At 38.7% G+C, this 23928-nt stretch overlaps 1 pseudogene; it reads left to right on the forward strand.

Moving 5' to 3' along the window:
* The window catches only part of LOC119055583 (calponin-2-like), a 63002-nt pseudogene extending 41766 nt beyond the window's left edge, over positions 1 to 21236 (forward strand).
* Positions 21237 to 23928: the final 2692 nt, after the last annotated feature.

The raw sequence follows: 23928 nt of genomic DNA on the forward strand, positions 1-23928 counted from the left end.
TAGCTAAAACATTAAATACATGTACTCCTGGTAGGACTGGTGGTGAGGATTCAATATATAATTATTTGTGGAACTAAGTGAGGATTAAGAAGAAAAGAGTTTAGTATGTAATACTGTATGCTCTTACAATGTGTGTAAAGACAGTTATTTTAAAAAATAAGGAGGAGAATGGGGAGAACAAATGAAAAAATAATTGCTTTTGCAATATTATTCGTGGTTATGATATTATAATGGTTATCTTGAGATAATCATGCATGTGATGTGGAATAAAGAAAATGAGAAATTATGGGATATTTAATTCTATCATCCACTGTGTCCTTGACAACTAGGGTTCCCAATGTGAAAGGAGATACAGGTAAAATGTAAAACAAATTGAGTAAACAAAGTCTGTGTTATAAAATTTTTGCAGAAAGCATCAGTATAATCTTGCTCATGAGACACTTTAATGTGCATGTATATCAAATATATTAACTCTGTCACTAAAAAAGTTACATTAACTCTGTCCACTGAAAAGATCTAAAACAATGATCTACCCAGTTGCAATGAGCAAACCAAATATTATATGCCTGCCAGTGGGTGGGGGGGTACAGAAAAAACACCTGCAGTCTTGCAAAAGGGATCAAATCTGAGGTACATTTGGGATCAAGGTCATGAGTTTGGCTTTGACATGTGTGTTGCACAGTGGAACAGAGTGCTAACTATCTGAAAATATGGTACTGAAGGTTTTCTAAAGCTGGAATAAATACTTGGAAGTCACTCTATGGTGTGGCTAAAACAAAAATTAATGAGTTGTATATTAACAGAAATAGCAGAGGTCTAAGGTACAAACCATTAGAAATCATCAAGAATCAAAACATGGCTAAATAATAATATAGAAGATCCACTGCAAATTCCAGATAAAGTCTAGGAGATATTTAAGAGAAGTAGTAAGATCTTGAGAGTCACATAAGGAGAAAGTTTAAAGTAGCAAATTTTTTCTGAGGTATCAGCTTTCAGCCCAAACCCTAAAAATACAAAATATAACCATCAATTCCACAGTTTTATCATGTGAAATGTAAATAATAATTTCACCTTAAAGTTGAAAAAAACAAACAAAAAATATTGGAAACTTCATTTGCACTTCAAATTTAAATAACCACAAAAAAACTTTTGCAAATGTATATTGTGCAATTATTATCATCCTTATATTCCAAAGAAGAAAATTGTTTCACAGAGATATCAGGTGACTTTGGAAATTCAAGTTATTTGATGGAAATGAGAATGAAGTCAGTTTTTTTTTTAATTATCATCATCAGGGTCTTTTTTTAAAGACTAATCTACCTCTGTGCTTTAACATATTGTTAGAATATTGAATAGTTCTCTTATGTAATGTATCAGTTATCAGCGTTCATTTAAGAAGAGACTGCAAATTCACAGGTTGATTCTGTTTTGAGGAAACTTCAGAGCAAGGTGGACAATAGAGGGTGCCCTCCACTTTGAGCATAAGATGCATTGACTAATCATTTCCTGAACCATTACTAAATGATGCTTCATAAAATTCTTGGCAACTGAGTCTTTTAAACTGCAACAGATGTGAAATGGTGAGTAATATACTAACTTATTTTTCTCCCTAAAAGCAGTTGTGATTCAAATCATCAAATTCAAATCACTGACTATATTTAATTAAATTTTGATGCCAATGGAAAGCCTTATACAATATCTGGAGATGTTAACAAAGAAACCCTTGCAAAATGAAATTAGCAGGTACTTGGTGTTAACTGATTCCAAGTCAAGAGTGAGGGCCACAAGTAGTGAGAAAACCTTTATGCTGAGAGTAACAGCTGACTTCCAGGGACATGTCATTTTTAACAAACAGTGCCTTGGCTAATGGCTTGTTTTAGATTTTTCCACTGAGCAATTACAGATTCCTCATACAATTTATTAGGAAAACATTTATCTAAACTCTCCTACACTTTTCAATGAAAGAACAATAAAAGGCATTACCTTCTGGCTCTTAGGATGGACAAAATGCTTTCAGCCAAGTTATACTATATTTACAGTAAACTAACTTCTTACAAAGGATCCAAGTCCTCATGTAGGGAAGAAAATAATGGGGCATTTTCAATATATTTTGCAACAGATGCTTTCACAATCAAAATGAAGCTAAAATCCACAGGTTTTAAATGAAGAACTTATTTGAAAATAATGTGAACAGTGGGCAAACTTTTATTTCCCCAAGAGATACATGCTGAGAAGCCTACTGTAGCGTTCACACATCCCTCCTCATCCTCCTGCCACCACCACCATCGTCCCAGTGCCTGTGCATGCACACAGAAACACGGAGAACTGGAACCTTTCAAACTTACTAGTCTCTACATGGTCTGTCCAGAAAAAATCCAGCCACTGATAATATAATGAGAATTGTTCGCAGTGACATTGATGTAAACTGGCAGCCAAGGAGAGGGGACTGGAATGAGCAAGTGCGAACAATGATGACTTCACTGTACTAGTCAGTGGGAGCAGTAGACATTGCTGAGTGAACATTTGTATTGTGTGGCTGTCACATTCAAAATCACTGACTAGATAAATGAATTTGCTTCAAATTTTGCATTAAGCTTGGACATTCCTCTTCAGAAACTATTCAGATGACCAGAAGGCTGCAGCTATTAGCAACTGGTGATTGGCAGCTTCATCAAAACATGACTGCTCATGCATCAGGTCTCAAGAAGAGTTTTTGCTGAGATATCAAATCACCCAGGTGACTGAGGCCCCATATACCTCAGATTTGGGGCCCTGTGATTTCCAGCTTTTGCCAAAACTAAAATCACCTTTGAAAGGGAAGAGATTTCAGAACATCCGTGAGATTCAGGAAAATCTGACAGGGCAGCTGATGGCGATTGGGAGAACTGTATGAGGTCCCAAGGTGTCTACTTTGAAGGGGACTGAGGTGTCATTGTCCTATGTACAATATTTCTTGTATAGTGTCTTCTTCAGTAAATGTCTCTATTTTTCATATGTGGCTGGACACTTTGTGGACAGACCTCATATGACCAATACTTGCTCTTCTGCGAGCTTCCTCAGAACTCGTGATAACAGTTGTCTTGTCTAAATATGTAAATTCTATGTTACAGATTATGTCAAAACAAGCCTATTTCCACCTTCTGACCCTTTTGCTTTATATTCAATGTCAGTGAATGAATTTGTTTTATTAATTTCAGGTTCCTTCAGACATATAACTTTATATACCAGAGACATAAGTTGCACCAGGAAACAAGAGCAGAAGTTCTCAAGCTCTGCATGAGTAGGGTTTTGTTCTAGTATCAAAAACTTGCAGATTCTGATCATGATAATAGTACTTTAACTGCCAGGTGATTGAGGAATTACAGTGATAACAAATAGTTAATAAGGATCCAGTTTTATTTTTTACCGATTTGTATTTTATTCATTAATCAACACCTATGAACACTTGAAATAATAAGGTTATAATATTTATTTCATAATGATGAGGTTTATACTATAAAAATTTGCAAATATTATAAAATAACTTTCTACCCTTTACTTTTTGCATCGTAATCTAAAGAAGAGCAGTACTAATCTCCAGAGAGTTATTTTTGTCTTAAGATCTTTCATGTCTCAGAAGAGAATTCAATGCAGACACAAGCATTATTGTCATAACCAAGGCTGTTTTCTCATTCAAGTTCAGTGGCTCCACCAAACATCCTACACACTGAAGGCTGAAACCAGCCCGGTGACCCTTTATGATTCTTCAAACATACTCTTTCTCTTTTCTCACTAATAGCAACTGATTATATGCATCATTAATTTAGTAGCCCAAACCAGACACCTAGACACATCTGAGATCTCTTGCCCCATCCATCGATCTCCCTGTTTGTTACCTCTATACCAGTTGAACCTCTATTTTCTCTCCAGAACAGTTGCTAGAAACCTTGGTCACATTGCTGCCTGAGTTACCTGCCTAAGCCCAGGCTGCTTGCAGTCACAAAGCCCAACTCATTCTCATCTGCATCTTCCCACTCTACCTCTCCTTCCTTCTCACTACCTACTTCTCACATCTTAGCTACCTATAAGCACCGAAGACAAGGAGCAAATGCAACATCTTCTTTGAAGTTGCCTAATATCTCTAAAACTATTTGCTCTTATGAAGTTTACATTCAATGTCACCTAAGCAAATCATTTTAAGACAACATAATATCTCTGATTATAGTTTGCAACCAACACAGGGCAAGGTCTATAACATAATTACTGCAGTCTATTCAATACGTATCTTTTCTTAGTTACCAGCAAATGTCTCCTCTATCAAAATCTTTTGATAGTTTTCCCAGGTTGTACAAAATCCAGTTCAAGGACATTACATTTATCAAAACTATAAATAAGTGGCCCCTAACCTATCTTTTCACTCACATCTCTTTATCATTACCTTTCACTTGCCTACTATTTTACCAGTAACTAGCAGATATTGTAGAAATAGCTTTTTCTGCCTTTCAAACTTAGTTTTTTTTTTCACAGAATGCTGTCATTATTCGATTTGTATATTTTGCTATGATATTCTTCCATCCTGATCCCTCTGCCACTCCCTTATATTTCTGACTGTTGAAATCCTCCTCCTCTTTTATACACAGTTAAAACCTTACTTCTTCTGTGGATTTACCCATAAGAATCTTGAATTTACCCATAAGAATTACGTGTTTTTTTCCCTAGCATCTCAGAATAGTCCACATACAGTTTGTTTAAAGCAGAAAACACGGGCTAGTCTATGCCTTGCATGGTAACAAAGGGAGCCTCAGATCCCAGCAGTTATCCCAACATGTTTATCTCTTGCTGACAAAAAAACCTGGGCCTGGAACTTCCCGGAATGCCTATTCTCCAGGAAATGCGTTCATTTGTCACAAGTGCTTTCACAGTGTGTCTCTACCATGGCAACATGAGGCCTTCTCAATAACTGCAAGAGGGGAAGAGAAGCTGAGGGCCGTGCTGGGGCTTTCCATGCTCACCCCATGGACAGAATTAGTCACAGGGTCCAATTTCACGCACATGGGCCTACAAAACAGAGGATGACTGAGTATTAGTAAGCACTCATACTAATTACCAGACACATTTGCTTGCATTATAGACATTTGTATATTTACTTGCCTCTTTTGTTTGACTATAAGTTCCTTGAGGGGAAAAACCATTATCTTCTTTATTTCTGAACCCTGGAAAGTCAGCCAGTACCACGTGCTGAATATGACACCAATGAGTTATTGTTAGACTGAATTAAATCTCAAGGGGTATAAGGCTGCGCTTACCTTTGAAGAGAAGAAACAAACTGTGTCCTCCAATTTTCTTAGCATGTTATATTTACAGGGTCATAAAAGGGAAGCTATAAATTTAAGGGAGTCAGCAAAGACTATGAAGCCAGACTTCCCAGCTGCAAATCCTGGCACTCTTACTTAACTGTATAGCTTTGGGAAATTGTTCAACATACCTGTTCACCGGTTTCCTCAAAAGGTTGCTACAAGCATTATATAAATTAATCCCTGGAAAATATTAGAATAGCGCCTGACCTGTAAGTACCTAACACCTCATATATGATTATTCATTTGTTGCATGAATAAGACTCCAATGTTCTCCCATTGTTTTTAGAGAAAAATCCAAAGCTCTTTTTATGTTCTACTGGGATCTATGTGACCTGGCTCTTAGCAATCTCACCAACTTGACTGCCTACAATTTCTCTCTTTATTAATGCTGTTTAAATAATTTCAACATTTTTTCCGTTTAGCTTTGTTTTGTTGTTGTTGTTGTTGTTTGCTCCTTCCAAGTTAGCTTCTGCTTTCAGGCTTTTGAACGTACTGCTTCCCAAATTATTACACTATCCCCAGAAAACTACAGATTGGCCCCTTTGTGTTTCTGATCAAATGTCTTATCATCAGAGAGCTTGCCTGATCACTTCATGTAAAGTTGTCAAACACTTTACTCGGTCATCCCCTAGCACATCTCCTGTTGTCCCTGTCTCCACCACACTTTCTAGGACTTGGAGCTATTAAGCTGTGAGATCAATAACATTTTCTGTCTTCTCAATGCTATGAAGTTGCTTAATAAAAACAAATAGAAATTATTGGTTTATGCATTTATTCACTAGTCATTTATGGTCTTTACCATGCATCCTTCTAGATGTGAAGACTAAGACATGGCTGATTTTTAGAAACTCTGGTTGTAGGCCAGATCAGACCTACTGCGTGCGAATTGTGGATGCTCTGGCCTGCCAAACCTTCATGCAAAAGATTCTCCCTCTGGTAGTCAGAGGGGTTAACAACACTCAACGCTTCTGTTCTATCTCGAACATTAAAGAGTGCCAGAAGCTGCCGCATGAAATATTATCATGGTTTTTGCTACTTTTTAAAAATTTAGATTCTGCAGATACTTATAGTACATAGGAGGTTCGAGATATGAATCACATAACACAAAGACAGAAAGCTTCAGAGAAATCACCCCAAATTTACATATTCAACTAAATTTATTCTGTATACTTTATGACATAAAAACTTTTATATAATTCAGTAGCTCCTTATTTTTTAAAATAGTAATTATGTAAACATGTCAGTAATAGAATGTGTCCAATGAAAAAGTCCAAGTCTCTCAAATTAAATACAGAGACATTTTTGTTTACCCATTAAATCTACATCTGTATCACATATTAAAATATAAAACTTATGATGATTAAAAAGTGATAAATAATAGTTCAAGATTGCTGAAAAGATGACCATACAGTGTATAGAAGAAAGTTCCCTGAATTAAAAATTGGGTGACTTCATTGTTTCACCTGAAATTGCCCACCACAGCTTGTTTATAAAATGGTTATATGGTCTTTAAGGTCACTGCACAGCCACAAATCTATAATAGCAGCATCTATCATTCATCAAAAACTTATTATACTACTACTAATATTTCATTCTTAATGCAGATTTTTTATAGATGCCATTTTCTTTTTACTTAATCTTAATTGTAATTTTCCCATTATTATTTAGTCCCCTAATACCCCCTCCCACACCCCTGCTATCGCCACACTGTTGTCAGTGTCCATGAGTCCTTTTCTATTTCCATAGGAGTTTTGCATGTTCCCTTTATTCCTTACACAAGCCCTATGAGGTAGGTGCTGTCATTACCATCCCCTTTTTACAGACAGAAAATCAAGGCACAGAGAGTGAAGGCAGTTTGTCCAAAGTCACGTGGCTCACACTTGAGTAAGATTCAGTCTGGCTCCAATGCCTATGCCCTCCATCACTAGGCTCCACTTCCTTGCTAAGCACTTCATCCATATTACCTTACTTAATATAAAACACTGTGGTGGCTCCAACTGCAAATCCTAGCATAGCCAACTGAGATAATAAGCACATGTAGTATCTTATATAAAAGAAGTTTTGGGGGCTGGTGATGTCATCAAAGACCCAGGCTCTCCACCCTTCTGCTCCGCTGTGCTCTGTGGGTCAGCAACCCCTCCCTTACGGTCACATGAATGAAGCCATGCAGACTTCGCTCTTGGGAGTGACCATGCTAAGCAAAGAAGCCCAGCACTTTTGTCCATGAATATATTTTGAAGTGCTGGGTGGGAGGGGGAAACTTTTCTCAGAAGATATTCTGGTATTTTTCTCAGTCCAAGTGAGCAGGACTGGGTTCATCTGACCCTAATCTGACTAAAGGAGAACAGAGAAAGTGAGGAGCTGATCCTGGGAGCCTCTAGGGTGAGAGAGCGCCTGACAGGAAAGGTGTGTGTGTCAGAGTGAGCGGGAGCACATGGAGGGTGGAGGGAGTCGAGCTGGAGGACAATGGAATGGCCATGGGTAAGTGATCAGCATCCTTGCCATAAGCAAGGACAACTGTCCTTTCTTTCCAGATGAGAAAAAAGACACAGAGAAGTTCAAAATTTGCTCTAAGTTGCTTAATTACTAAGGGACCATGTTGGATTCAAATCTGGAGTATGGTGTTACAGTGGGAACTCTGACCACCATGCCTACTGACTCCATAGTGACATGTAATCTTTGCCACGCTGTTTGGGCACATTTATCATCTGTGACTCCTGGGTTGGTTTGTAAGTTGCTATCTTCCTGTTGTATTCAGCTTCCTTTTCTCATAAAAGTTATCTTACCTTTCTTTAATGATTGCAAGATACTTAGGCTACATTTTGTTAATATATTATTCAACTATGGTTCTTGACATTTTTGAATTCTTAAAATCATATTCTATAGAGACTTAGAGAAATGGTACAAGAAAAGCTCCTTATTGGAGGTGCAGCTGAGCATTGTCCATGGAACTACAACTGACAGACATAGCCTTTTAATTCTAAAAGGAAAACTGAATAATGTAAAATTGCATAGACATTTAAAATAAAATTTTTTAAACATTTTATTCATTTATTTATTTTAGAGAGATGAGGAAGGGAGGGAGAAAGAGAGAGAGAGTGAAACATCAACATATGGTTGCCTCTAGCACCCTATACTGGGGACCTGGCCTGCAACCCAGCCATGTGCCCTGACTGGGAATCAAACCAGCGATGCTTTGGTTCGCAGGCTTGTGCTCAATCTACTGAGCTACACCAGCCAGGACTAAAATAAAATTTTATATTTGTTTATTCTGCAATGTCACCATATTAGTCCTGACTGGTGCAGCTCAGTGGGATGGGTATCTTACTGCAAATCCGAAGGTCTCTGGTTCGATTCCCAGTCAGGGTATGTGCCCAGGTTGCAGGCCAGGTGCCACTAAGGGGCAGGTGAGAGAGAACTGATCCATGTTTCTCTGGTACATTGATGTTTCTTTCCCTCTCTTTCCCTCTTCCTAAAAATAAATAAAACCTTTAAAAATATATAACTATATTAAAAAGTTGTATCAAAAACTGTGGTCCTAATTTAGAATGTAAATTCATTTTCTTTCAAACTTTTTAAAAGTGTTACATAATTAAAATTAAAACTTATATTAGCATGTAATGTTTGTTTTTACTTAACATTGTAATAAAAACAATCTTATGCTTGCTATATGTGCTTTGAAATCATCTAAATATGCAATTTTCATCAATTAGATGCATTTTACTTAATCACTCCCTGGGGCTAAACACTCGGTGTTTTCCATTGTTTTGCTATTATAAGAAGCAATGTGTGACATGCATCTCTATGAATATTTTGAATTATTTTCTTTTATTAGATTCCCAGAAGTGGGATGACTAAGTCCAAGAATATGAAGGGTTTTTTTTTTTTTTGGCTCTTCAAGGATTCTGCCAAGGAGCTTTCTGAAAAGATGGGGTCAGTTACAGCACCATCAATAATGTGTGGGAGAGCTAACGCTTCTCTGCCCTCACCCTCAGTGGAAAATGCATTTCTAACTTGATGCAGTAAAATGAGCTTTTACTTTGCGATGAAAGAGAGAGAGATTGGGAGAGAGAACTGTATATTCCAAGCACTCTGATAGGGGCTTACAGTTTAGAGGATACAAATTAAACACAAATAAGTATTGACAGAATAGTACCATAGATGGAGACTTGACAGAGGAACCATGTAGTTAGAGAAATGTGTCCTGACTATTGTGGAATCTTGGAAAGGGCAACAGCACTTGAAACACCTTTTTAAAGAGTGAGAAGAAAGGTAGGTGAAGGGGGCACCCATGCCCCCCCCCCATTATAGGCACAAGCAACAGCACAGAGGGTAGAAACGGCAAGTGTACTTGCTGAGATCAGGCAGTTTGAGGTTACAGGAAAATCAAGTGGGATTCGGGGAGTGGTAGAGACAATCCTGTGAAGTACAAGATCTCAGGCTGTGTTATACGTGTGACATAATAGGAAGCATAGGTTTAATCCCGTAGGGTATGGCAGACCACTGTGTGCTTTTACAAAAAGGAGGGGGCGTGATACAAAGTTCTTTAAGCCCATCTTTTTCAATATGTAGCCCAGAACATTGGTATCAGCATCACCCGGGAACATTAAAATGCAAATTCTCACATTCCACAGGGGACTTACTTGGTGAAAATTCCAGGAGTGGGGCCTAGCGATCTGTATTTTATTAATAAGCCCTGCTGATCGATCTGATGCTCAGTAATGTTTGGGAACCATGGCCTCAAACTGACATTCTGGCAGCTGGGTAGAAGGTGCTTTGGTGGGCCAAGGTTGAATGCAAGCAGATCAGTCAGGAGGCTGTTGCAAAGGTCAAGTGGAGAAGTGATGCGTCCTGAACTTGAGCAGTGGAATTGAAACCAATCAGAGATGAGTTTATGTGGAAAAAGTATGCAGTTCAAGAACTTCTGACTGAAGACAGAATCCTGGGATATACAAATTCTTAAAAAGCAGGGTAAAGAAGTGCCTTTTAAGAAAGAGAAAAGATAGAGTCAGGAAGGTGAGTGTTATAGAAGCCAAAAGAGTAGAGAGCTTTAAGAGAGTCAGATGGAGAACTGTAGCCCGAAAATATAGACTAACAAGTATCTGGATTTTCAATGAGGGCACCATTTTTAACCTCAGAGAAAGTAGTATGGTATAGTACTGAAAATGAATGCAGACTAAAGAAAGATAAAGCAGAAATAAGATTGGAAAAAATACAAGAAATTGTGGTACACTACTACTGTGGAGAATGCTGAATATAAAAAAAAATAGGAGGTAGGACCTGAGGTCTACAAATATTTTCTGCAAAGGTCAAATAGTAATATTTTGGGCTTGTGGGTGTATAGTCTCTACAGCAAGGATGATACTTGTAGAGCAGGGCAAAAAGCAGCCAGAGGTGATGCACAGATGAATGTGCATGGCTCTTCCCCATAAACTTTTATAGGGACGAGTAGTCTGCTGGCGAGCCAATAATCCCTGGGTTAGACAATTGCTGTTGGAATTAAAGTGTTTTTTCTTCTTTTATTTGTTTGCTTTTGTTGTTTTTTTTTAAGGAAGGCAAGTAATGCACTTATTTATAGGCTGAAAGGAAATAGTGTTTCATAGGTATCAGAAGATATAATTAGTCTTTAATTTGACAATATTTACTGAACCTCTACTATGTTCCTGCACCGAGCATTATTCCTGGCACCGAGAACTTTAGAAATAAGCCAGAGAGACAAGGTGATTACTCTCAAGGAGTCAGTAGCCCTGGCTGGTGTGGCTCAGTGGATTGAGTGCCAGCCTGCAAAGCAAAGGGTCACTCGCTGGTTGGAGTCCCAATCAGGCCACAAGTTTCAGTTGTGGGCCAGGTCCCCAGCTGGGGGTTCATGACAGACAACCTCACATGGTTGTTTCTCTCCCTTTCTTTCTCTCTCCCTCCCCCTCTGTCTAACAATAAATAAAGAAGTAAATGGGTCAATAAATAACACAGAAAGAAGGCACCGAGGAGGATACTTGCCATGAGGAACAGTATAATGGGGTGATGTGATGTGAGTGCCACTGAGTTACTCTGTGTTCACAACTGGGAAAGGCCTTTCTGAGGTGGTTGCACTTCAGCCTGAACTGGAATGGAATACAGAGAGGTTCTGACCAGCAGGAGAAATCCCTAACAAGACAGGTCAGTGGGATGAACTGAATTTAAATGGAGGAGAAATACTCACTATTTTAGAAGAAGAATAGGTGGAAAAGTTGGGAATGTATTTTCTTTAAGGTCCTAGATGAAGGTAGCAGGAGATTGAAAATTCATCACGAGATTTCATGATGAGCTAAAACACAAGTTTATTCAACTGCAGTGGTTAGCATCGAGTCCAACGGAGGTTTTGGGTCAAATAGTGAGTAATTAAGGGAAAAAGGAAAAGGAAATTCACTGGACTCAAGTAAAAAGTTTGCAGGTGGCAGTGAAGGCCCATCCATATTGGGGATATCTGTGAGGAGTGTCTGCCTGCAGAGACACTGCCAACTCTTTCAGGAAGAGGTATTAGCAGCGTGTTCTGCAGAGCATGCGGTATACCTCAGACACACTTAATCCTGCCTAAAGAATTACATCTAAGTTGTATTTGAAGATTCAATGGTATAGAGCACAGATTTTTCAGAGAGATGAGCTCACTCAAGAGAATATATTTCAGGAGACGTATTTGAAGACTAGGTACTGTGGAAGCAATTTGTACAACATCACCCACTTTGATCAATCATCATTATTAAAAGACAGTGGAATGGAGGAGCTATAGCTTATTTTTAAAATACACAGGAAACTGCTGCAGGACACTGCAGCCAGTGCCACAGGGCAGAGGGAGTGATAATGCCTGTGTGAGAAGGGGCAGCCTGGGAAACTCACAAAATCTAAGGAAGAGGGAGACAGAACAGGTCTAGAGTCTGGCAAACAACCTCAGGTGGGAAGGGAGGGTTAGTCAGCCGCATCGAACGCAGGGTTTCTAAACCCAGGGATTATCTGGGTAGGAAACACAGCAACCCTGACCCTGGAACCCACTTCCTTATCTAAGTGGGTTCATTCAACTGCAAGAGTTGAGTCTGAGATGGGTCGTTATATCCTAGGGTTTTTGTTTCGAGAAACTCATAAATGATGTTTTACTTCCCCAAGTGCTAACTTGCAAGGAACTGAAAAGAAAATTCTAGGGGCAAATTCTAAGGAAAAGTTGAAACAAAATGTTAGGCATAATATTGAAATAAGCCAAAATCTGATCAGTTAAAGAAGGAGAATTCAAAAACTAAGCCAAAGAGAAATGAGACAAAGGGAAATGTTTTGAGTCGAGGATGGTAACATATAAAAGTTACATTCTGTGCCAGTGAGAGTGGAAAAACTGTGGATTTTTCCAGAATGTCTCAGTTCTTGATGTTAGCAGGGAGGCAGCCCTGACAGTGTGAAAGTGGATCTGGGAGGCATCCCAGCCTGTCTGGCGTGATAGACCAACAGACATGTTGGGTTCACTGTGCAAGGAATATTTCCTCTCCCACTCATAGAAAAGCCAGACTTTATTTTCAAACCCAGCTGGTACCTTAGATGAGAGCTATTCCCACACTGTTTTCATGGCCGTTCCCTGTTCCTGGGATCAGAGTTGACCATCTCATCTCAGAAAGTGGGAATGAGATTAGAACAAGGCAGTAAATGGCAATCAATCCCAATGATCACATTTTAAGACAGAATTACTGATTTGGGTAAGGATTTCTATTACTCCTAGAATTTTTTTAGTATCCCATGGAGATTTTCTTCCAGGTCTAGAATATATATGATGTATCAAATTTTATTTAGGTACCAGAGACAAAAAGCCCATGTGGTGTTATAGATTTGACACAATATATCAGTGTATCTCAAAGTATGTTCAATGGAATATTGCTACTGTGAGATATTAATGTATATAATGAATAAAAAGGATTCTATGATCAAAATTTAGGGTGAGTAGGGGGAATAAGGACATTGAATGGAGAAGCAACACATACATAAATGCAACAGTAATAAGTTTTAGTTATTAATTGGGGAAGTATTCATGGGTTTGTTTTTTTTTTACTTTCTACATTTTGTAGTACACACAGGAATTATGATATTCCTCTGTGTATGAAATATTATATATCAAAACTGTAATTAAAAAAATCATTATCTTGCCAAAAATAATTAAGCCAAGTTGGGTCCCAAAGTAACAAAGCAGCCTACTGGACATTTAGGTGGTTGCTGATGACCGGTGTCCAGCAGCATGTTAAAAGCACAGAAGCTCATGCATAGCCTCAAGGCTTGTAGGACCTAAAAATACCTAAGACTGAATTTGCTGCCATTTGCAAGGGACGGAGGACTCAAAGACAGATCTAGGGTTATTTTAATGGAATTAGGAAAAGTGGTATTTCACAAACCTGGACTCATAGGCCAATATTCATATTTGATCCATGTTTTGCTTTTCAAAACACTCAGCTACTCTACACCAAATCCAATACCCAGTAATACAAGGTACTGAATTTGACAAAAGAATCCTAAGATATGTGTGCTTTCTGCATATTAACTTCTGTATCATCGTGGTGCATTACAACAATATAAATTACTGTTTTGAATCACTGAACCTCTTTGTAAAATGGAGATGTGTTCAGCCACAAAATGCCGATTATTCTGAGACACCAGCTGTTTGCTCAAAAGACAAGAAACCACAACAGAACTAATTCACAAACATAGTAAGGAAGCCTTTGTATTTGTTATGAGCATCAAAACTTCCAAACATGTCTCTTTTTATTGAGATATAATTGACATATACTATTACATTGGTTTCAGGTATACAACATATCAGTTCAGTATATTATATATAGTGTGAAATAATCACCACAATAAGTCTGGTTACTTTTTCTTATCACCTGTATTTATAATTTTTTTCTTTTGATGAGAATTTTTAAGATCTACTCTCTTAGCAACTTGCAACATGGACAGGACTTGAGGGTGTTAAGATAAGTAAAATCAGTCAGACAGAGAAAGACCAGTACCATATCATCTCACTTATATGTGGTATCTAAAAAAAACATTTTTTATCATTCATTAAGTAGGAACACTCAGTATCCAGGCTCCATGATGCAGCGGTTCTTAAGGTGTGGTTCTCCAGACCAGCAACATCAGCATCACCTAGGAAACTGTCAGAAATACACATTCTTAGGCTTTACCCAGACCTACGGAGTCCAACAATCTAAGGGTGAGGTCCAGCAATCTGTGTTTTCTCAAACCCTCCATGTAATTCAGACACATGTAAAGTTTGAGAACACACACACAAAGAATAACACTCTTCAGGTTATTTAGCCAATGCATTCCATGGTTTTCCTATGTCTTTATGCTTTTAAGATTTCTCAGTTAAGAGTTTGTCCAGATGACACAACCTAACAATGACCCTTAAAGTGTTGCCTGTCTCTTACCTGTTCCACTTGTCAAACGTAAGACTGTGACAAGTGGACCTCTCAGGAACCACTGAGAAGTGTTCTGCAGAGAAGGGTAAATTTTGAAACTAATTTAACAGTTAATCAAGTGCCTGAGTGATTTTTCCCAAAGCCTCAGAACTCTTCTAGGTAGAAGGAAGATTTTATTTCTGTGTTTCTACAAGAGGCTAATAAGAGTGTGGAATTTTTTTCACTGTTAACATTCAAGGTTGATGACAGGTGGGAGCACTGGGTTCATCTGGGAACAAAGATGAAACCAGAACAACATGGTGCAACCTCCTCTCAAAAATGTTAAAGATTATCCCAAGCAAATATGGACACTCAGGTTTCTCCATGTGTATGGAAATCTCTTCCCCTCAGGGGCTCTGGCTTCACCAAATAGTTTGTATAAAAAATCAGGGATTCTATGGGGGAAAGGATACAAATAGTTTAGAGAAAGAATATGGATAAAAAAATTTTGCCAAGAAAAGTCAGCTTCAAGGGATCTATAAAAAGGGACTCTCGGAAAACTTGAAAAAGTATCTTAATTTTTAAGGTGTTTCCAGAAGTTCTAAAGAACTCAGCAGTTTTGAAACTGAGATATGAGGAAGAAGCATGTGATTCATAAAGATGAGGTAGCCAGAAGGAAGTGCAGAACAGTAGGCAGAATCTAAACAAGTGACTTGAAAATTAATCATTCATTACTTAAAACATCTCCATGCTTTTAAATTTATCATTCTTGAAAATATTATTGTTAAATGTCAATGTGTGCTCATGCTTTCCTTTCCTGCCTAATAGACAAAGATAACATAGTCTTTATTTTCTAACACAAAACATTCAGAGGAAGGCCGTAGTCAGGTGAATCTTTGCAAACTAAAGTATATTGCCCAAAACTAAAATGCTATAACTCAGGAATAAGTTTCTATATGATCTCAACATCAGATACATCACAGTCTTGTCAATAATAGGCCTTAAGTTCAAAGACACAAATATCAACTTCACTGACTATTATCAGAGCTGCTACCTCCTACAACTTGAGGGTATCATTCTTCTTGCACTTGTTTGAATAAGCTTCCTAGAGCTAAACATTAGTATGGCCCTGAATTATTTAGAATGTCATAAAATTATAGGACATTAGACCTAGAAGTTTAATTAATCTAATGTAATGCATCCATTTTGTTGATGAAGAAACTGAGACTACTGGAGTCACACAATTACCCGGCAAAGTTAGAATTAACAGATTTTGTGACTTAGTCCAACAAAGACAAAGCCTGTATCTCTCTCTTCCACCATAGCTTTTACTACTCTCTACCTTGCTGACTATGTTATAGCACATTGTGATGGCTAGATTCCAAGAACAAGGGTCCCTAGAGAGGCAGCAGAACCTCTACAACCTTCTATGACCTAGCTTCAGAAGTCATAAAGAACCACTTCTACCAGGGACAAAAGCTCATCAGGGTTCAAGAGAAGAAAAAGAAGAACCACAAAAGGCTCCACATAGCAACAGCAACCCTGAGAAAAAAAGAACAAAGTTGGAGGAATCTAACTACTAATAACACTAATAATGCTACCTAATATCAAACTATACTATGAGTCCATAGTAATCGAAATGACATGGTACTGACATAAAAAACAGACACATGGACCAGTGGAACAGAGTAGGCTCAGAAATAAACCCGCACCTTTGTAGTCAATTAATATTCAACAGAGGAAGCAAGCACATACAGTAGGCTAAAGATGGTTTATTCAATAAATAGTGTTGGGAAAATTGAACAGATACATGCAAAAAAAATGAAACTAGACCACCTTCCTATGCCACACTCAACAATTCAAAATAGATTAAAAACTTAAATGTTAGGCCCAAAACCATAAAAATCCTTGAAGAAAACATAGGAAGTAAAATCTCAGACATCGCTTATAGAAACTTTTATTGGGCATATCTCCCCAGTCAAGGGAAACAAAAGAAAAAACTAAGCAAATGGGACTTCATCAAACTAAAAACCTTTTGTACAGCAAAGGAAATCATGAAGAAAATAAAAGACAACCTTTGGAATAGGAGAACATATTTGCTGATACATCTGATAAGGGGTTAATATCCAAAATTTATAAAGAACTTATAAAACTCAATTCCAAAAACAACAAATAATCCAATAAAAAATGGGCAAAGGACCTGAATAGGCACCTGTCCAAAGAGGACACACAGATGGTCAATAGACATATGAAAAGATGCTCAACATCATTAATCATCAAAGAAATGCAAATAAAACCACAATGAATTATCATCTCACACTGATCAGAATGGCCATCATCAACGAATCAATAAACAAGAAGTGCTAGTGAGGATGTGGAGAAAAGGGAACCCTTTTGCACTCTTGGTGGGAATGCAGGCAGGTACAACCACTGTAGAAAGCAGTATGGAGATACCTCAAAAAATTAAAAATGAATCTGCATTTGACCCAGCAATCCCACTTCTGGGAATATATCAGAAGGAACCCAAAACACTAATTTGAAAGAAAATAAGCACCCCTATGTTTATTGCAGCATTATTTACAGTATCCAAGGTATGGAAGCAACCCAAGTGTCTATCAGTTGATGAGTGGATAAAACAGCAATGGGGCATTTACATGATGGAATACTACTCGGCCATAAAAAAGAAGAAAATTTTATCCTTTGCAGCAGTATAGATGGACCTGGAGAACATTATGCTAAGTGAAATAAACCAGTCACAAAAAGACAAATACCATATGATCTCAGTTATAAATGGAATCTAATGAACAAACTGAACTAACAAGCAAAACGGAGACTGACTCATAGATAGAGAGCAGGGTGACAGCTGGTGGCTGGGGGGGTAGGGTGAGTATGGGTTATGGGTGGAGGGATCTAAACCAAAAAGAAAGAGGACTCATGAACATGGACAATAGTGTGGTGACTTGGGGGGAAGGGGGATAAATAGTAATGGAAAAAATACAATAATATAAATAAATAGCCTAAGGATAAGGGAAGTGGCTAAAAAAAAGAAGGGAAACATGACCAATCTCTTGATGGAAGGAGTGTCATAGTCACATGGAAAGAAGAGCATAAGGAAAAGGAGAAACTGTTGTGATCATCTTAAGAAAATTTAATCAGCCACAGATTGAACACATACATCTAATTATGTACTCTCCTAAAATTTCACTAAAGCAATAATAAATCGATTTACCACCCAATGCATACACCCACAAATACAGGGAGAATGAAAGATGAAGCAATAGCAACAAAATTTTAGAAGCTGGAAAGCAGATGTTCAACTGGCAAAAGACTTAACAGACCCCAGAAAACTTAATTTTAAACTAGCAACAAGGAATGTTGCTAAAAATTCATCAGATTTCTAACACAAAATCTCCAAAGTCTAAGGACATGGTAGCATCAGAAACCATTATAAATGTGAGTAGAAAGAAAAAGCTAAAATAAAGAGGATTTTAAGTAGCAATCAAATCTCTAGATCCCTTACTAGGATTTAGACAGCAAAGTGACTGCAGTGTTTGAATGTTTGCCCAGTAATGGGGAAGCAAGCTCCCTTAAAGGAAAGAGCCCGGGTGGCTTTGCATACCTCATGGGGGAGGGCAGAGGAAACAAGATAGAAAAAGAAGAGAATTAAGTATGAACACTGATGAGTAAGGGCTCCAGCCCTCCTTCCCTAGTTAGCTTCCTAATAACTAGTGGCTAGGCACTCTCCCTCTAGGCAAAGGACTTGCTCAGGGAATCTGACCACTTTGAGATAATGTATCTAGAGGTCATAAAACTAAAATGCTCAGCTATACCATCCTACTGTGATGTTCATGGATGACTATCCATTCATGTCTCAGCCCTTCCAATCAACTTTTTCAGTGCTCTAGAAATATCAAATACTTTGGAAAACCTGTAACATGGGAAATAGGAAAAACAGAAAAAGCAACTTGGAGGAAATATACTGTGCAAGCAGGAGAGAGCTTTAACGATATATGTATTATTAATATCCACTGAGATATAAGAGAAAATATTGCAACTGTGGAGAAAAAGAATACAGATGCTCTGAACCAATAGAGCTCTTACACACTAAAAATACGATGTAAGATGAGGTTTACCTAAACTCTCTCTAAAAAAAAAAAAAGTAGAAGCCCTGGCTGGTGTAGCTCAGTGGATTGAGCACGGGCCTACGAACCAGACAATCGCGGTTCGATTCCCAGTCAGGGCACATGCCGGGGTTGCAGGCCGGTTCCCTGCAGGCCACTTCTCAGCAGGAGATGCACGAAAGGCAACCATACATTGATGTTTCTCTCCCTCTCTCCTTCCCTTCCCCTCTAAAGATAAATAAATAAATAAATAAATCTTAAAAAAATAAAAATAAAAATAAAATAAAGTAGAACAAAGTGCTAAGTCAATGACAATGACTGTCAGGTTATTTGACTTGAAAGGAGATAATACATTTGATCTAAACTAAGAAACATAGATTTAATAAAATTATTTCAAATTAAAGCATAATAGAAATAAAAATTTGTCTAAACACCAATTAAAAAGGCAAGAATTCAAAGAAACTATTTTATATGGCATAATAAAAATAAGAACAGTAGCAAGAAATAATTTTAAATTTAAAAAAATAACAAGAAAATACAGAAGGTCCAGTATTATATATATATATATATATTTTTTTTTACAGAAATGGAAAACTAAATAAAGGATGAAGAAAATGATAAGTAAAATAAATTTTAAAAAAAATTTTAAAACTCTAGGAACATAAGTCTTCAGATTGAAAGATCCATTACATGTCCAGTGTAATAGATGCAACAGACCCGTATCACAGCACATCACTGTGATACTTCAGAATACTGAGGACAAAGAGAAGGTTCAACAAGTTTCCAGAGAGAGAGAGACCCTAAAAAGGAACAGAAATTTAAATGCTTCACTTTTTTGTCAGCAGCAACACTTAAACTGGGAGCATTGAAAGCCAAAGAGAAGTACTTTCAGATTTCTGACGGGAAACTGATGGGAAATTGGTAGAGAATTCTATATCAAGACAAACTATCAATAAGATAGAATAAAAGGCAAGACAATTTCACACATGACAAAACCTCAAAAGTTGTACCTTCCTACATCCTTTCTCAAAGAGCTCCTAGGTACCTATGCTCCACCAAACTAAAGTTGCAAAGGAAACAAACAAAAAATAAATGCAGAGGAAACAAGGAGGAAAAAGGCAGGTCCCCAGGATGGAAGTGACTGAAACTCCCTGGCAGCTGAGTAGCCAGGCATAGAGGGTGTCCAGTCCAGACTGGAGCAGGTCAGACGTCTCAAGGGAATGCTTCTGGAATGCTAAGTCAACAGAATGCTTGATGCACAAGAAAGTTTGTGAGTGACAATATTATATGTGCATATGAAGCCTAGAAAAACTAGATAATTTTTTGCTTCATAGAAAAATTAAAACTTGTTCCAGAAATGAAAAGTAATAGAGTTTACTAAACAGATCAGCTGTGAGAAGTGTTTACATGGTCATAACATCAACAATGAATATTGATCTATTCAAAATTAACACACAACTGTAGTGAGAGATCGGAGAGAGGGGAAGGGTGAGCCTGCTTGGTAGAGATGAAGAGAGAGCATTATTCAGCCAGGAATGATCACACCCCAGCATATTCAGAAACATAAGAATTAAGGCACATTTCCAAAGTGGCTTTACCATATGACGGGGAACTGCAACCAGAACTTTGCTTCCTGAGTTCTCTGTTATCTGGATCTATGTTATTCCAGTAGGAATCATCTCTTTAAAAATCAAAGACATGAAGTGTTCCCTGTGATTGCACCCACCAGGCCGTGGGTTCATTGTCCCCACCATGTCATGACCTTCAGGCAGTTCAATTAGGAGCACTCCCACCAGCTTTAGAGGAGGTCAAGAAACAGCTTCTGTCCTGATACAACCCTCAGGAGAAGGTGAACTGTGCAGCTGGATCAAGGGACTCACAGGCCTGTCTATTGGTTCCAACTCCTAGAAGAGTGTGAGGGATGGAATTACCCTGTGCACACTCATGAATAAGCTGCAGCTGGGCTCGGTCCCCAAGATAGACTGCTCTATGTAAAACTGGCACCAGTGAGAAAACCTCTCCAACTTCATCAAGGCCATGGACAGCTATGGCATGAACTCCACGGACCTGTCTGAATGATTTGTTCCAGAGTGGAAACTTGACACAGGTGCAGGTGTCTCTTCTGGCTCTAGCAGGGAGGGTCAAGACAAAAGTGCTGCTTGGTGGCATGGTCATCAGCATCAAATACTCAGAGAAGCAGGAATGGAACGTTGATGATGCCACCATGAAGATGGGCCAGCATCTCATTGGGCTCCATAAGGGCACCAACAAGTGTGTCAGCCAGTCAGGTATGATGGCATATGGCATAAGAAGGCACTTGTACCACCCCAAGGACCATATCCTGCTACCCATGGACCACTCAACCATCAGCCTGAAAATGGGCACCAAGTGTGCCAGCCATGTGGGCATGACAGCTCCCCAGACCCAGCAACACACGTATGACATGAAGTGAAGAACTGACAAATGTGACAACTTTCTGTAGATGGGCTGCATGCAGGACACCAACCAGAGCATCCAGAGCGTCCACTAACCTGGGGCTAGTCCAGGTTTGGGCCTGGGCTAGCAGATATATGCCCCCAAGTACTGCCGACAAGGCCCCACTGGCCTATGGGGTTTCAGGGTCAGTTGGTAACTACCCAAGTCCAGGGAAAGCTCTGGAAGACCCTCCTACTACCACCATAAGGAAGTAGGCTCCTGTGGCCCTACTTGCAAGGTGTTTCCTCACATCATCACTCCATCTTGGATTTCAGGTTTTTCTGTTTTCGTCTAGTTTTTCTATACATTCAAGTGCTTCCATCTGAGGGTCTATGAAGGCCAGATCCAGATGCATGTAGGATGAGGGGTTCCTGCCAGGGCCCATCCAGCTAGCAAATCTCCCAGCAGACTTTCGGCCATGCCATGGCGGGAGGAAGAAACCTGTGCAGGCAGAAAAACTGCCCCAGCTGTTTCTGTTCTTCTTCCTTTTCCCCTACTGATCAGATTGTGGTTTCTGTACTCACAAAAGTTTCAGGCAATTTTAGCAAAACAAAAGTAATTTTTTTTTCAGGTGAATGAGGTGGGGATAGTGGAGGGGGGCAGTCCTCGGAAGTGCCCTGGGAGAGGGCCAGGCCACAGTCCCCAGATACTTTAGGCACCTGAGGGACTAGATTTCCCCAGGACCCTCCCAGGGGCCCATGGAGGAAACTGAGGCCCAGACAGGATAATGGAGTTCTGAGTGGTTGAGGCAAAGCCAGACGCCCCCACCCCAACTTCCATACTTTCCTTTCTCCCTGCCAAGTATTGCACAGGGACCACCACCAGGAGGCACTCCCTGGGACCAGCCCCACCCAGGATTCCAGGGATGGAGGAATATTGCAAAACACCCACTGTGGACCAATGGCAGTAAAAATGTCTTTTTAGGGGAAAAAAATCAAAACACTATTTAAATTTTCAACTTGATTTCAACTCAGTTCCATCATTGTATCTTATTCTTTCTCTAATTATTTCAAATAAACATTCATTGACAAGCTGCATCCAAGGCAGCCATGAGATTAATAGCACCCATGTATGACTGGTTACGCCAGAATATACATCTTACAATAAGATGGATTTTTCATATAATTATATAGTTATTTATATGTTCTGAATTATTCTACACTCTTAAAAATAGCACTTTTTGACCATTGCTCTGAACTATTACACAATTCCTTAATTTCTCCACTTTAATTGCAAATGCCCTTTTCTGCAAAGCTATAAAAATTCTGCTTTAGAATAAATATTTGGCGTGATCTAGTTTTTCAACGTGTTAAGACAAGCATGATATTCAATGACCAGCACATTTTATAAATAGGTATTTTCAATAACAATAAGCTAAATGTTGAATTACATATGAATATAAAGGGCTTTGACTTGAATTACCCCATTCTGATCAATAATTAAATGCTTAAAACCAGCCCTGGCTGGTGTAGCTCAGTGGATTGAGTGTGGGCCTGTGAATCAAAGGATGATTGTTTGATTCCCAGTCAGGGCACGTGCCTGGGTTGCTGATCAGTTCCCAGCAGGGCACATATGAGAGACAACCATACATTGATATTTCTCTCCCTCTCTCCATCCCTTGCCCTCTAAAGATAAATAAATAAAATATTTTTTAAAATATCCATTCCTTTTAAAAAAAGCTTAAAACCAAATATTCTTTTTTTATTTTTTTAATTTAATTATTGTTCAAATAGAGTTTTCTGTTTTTTACTCCCATCCCAGCCCACCCCCCCCTAGTACTCCCCACCTCCCTCCCATTTCCACCCCCCTTAGTTGTTGTCCAGATATCCTTTATACTAGTTCCTGTAAATCCCTCCCCTTTTTCCCCCTTAAATTCCCTTCCCTTTTCCCTCTGGTCACTGTCCCCTGGTTCTCTATTTCAGTGTCTTTGTTTTTATTCTGCTTGCTTGTTGGTTTTGTTGTTTAGCTTCCTGTTAAAGGTGAGATCATATGGTACTTTTCTTTCACCACCTGGCTTATTTCACTCAGCATAATGCTTTCCAGTTCCATCCATGTTGCTGCAAAGGGTAGCAGTTCCTTCTTTCTCTCTGCTGCATAGAATTCCATTGTGTATATGTACCACAACTTTTTGATCCATTCATTTACTGTCAGGCACCTAGGTTGCTTCCAGTTCTTGGCTATTGTAAATTGTGCTGCTATGAACATTGGGGTGCATAGGTTCTTTTGGATTGGTGTTTTAGGGTTCTTAGGATATAATCCTAGCAGTGGAATTGCTGGGTCAAAAGGCAGGTCCATTTTTAGTTTTCTGAGAAAATTTCACACTGTTTTCCACAGTGAAAACCAAATATTCTTTTTTTTTAGATTTTTTAAATTTATCTTTAGAGGGAAGGGGAAGGAGAGAAGGAGAGAAATATCAATGTATGGCTGCCCCTCATGAGTCACCCGCTGGGAACCAGCCTGCAACCCAGGCATGTGCCCTGACTGAGAATCAAACCGCAATTGTGTGGTTTGCAGGCCCGAGCTCAATCCACTGAGCCACACCAGCCAGAACCTGGATATTCAGATCCTGGTGGTAAACTCTCCTAGGACATT

Source organism: Artibeus jamaicensis, unplaced genomic scaffold (genome assembly GCF_021234435.1).
Source record: "Artibeus jamaicensis isolate MK-2021 breed Jamaican fruit bat unplaced genomic scaffold, CSHL_Jam_final contig_3214, whole genome shotgun sequence".
Lineage (NCBI taxonomy): Eukaryota > Metazoa > Chordata > Mammalia > Chiroptera > Phyllostomidae > Artibeus > Artibeus jamaicensis.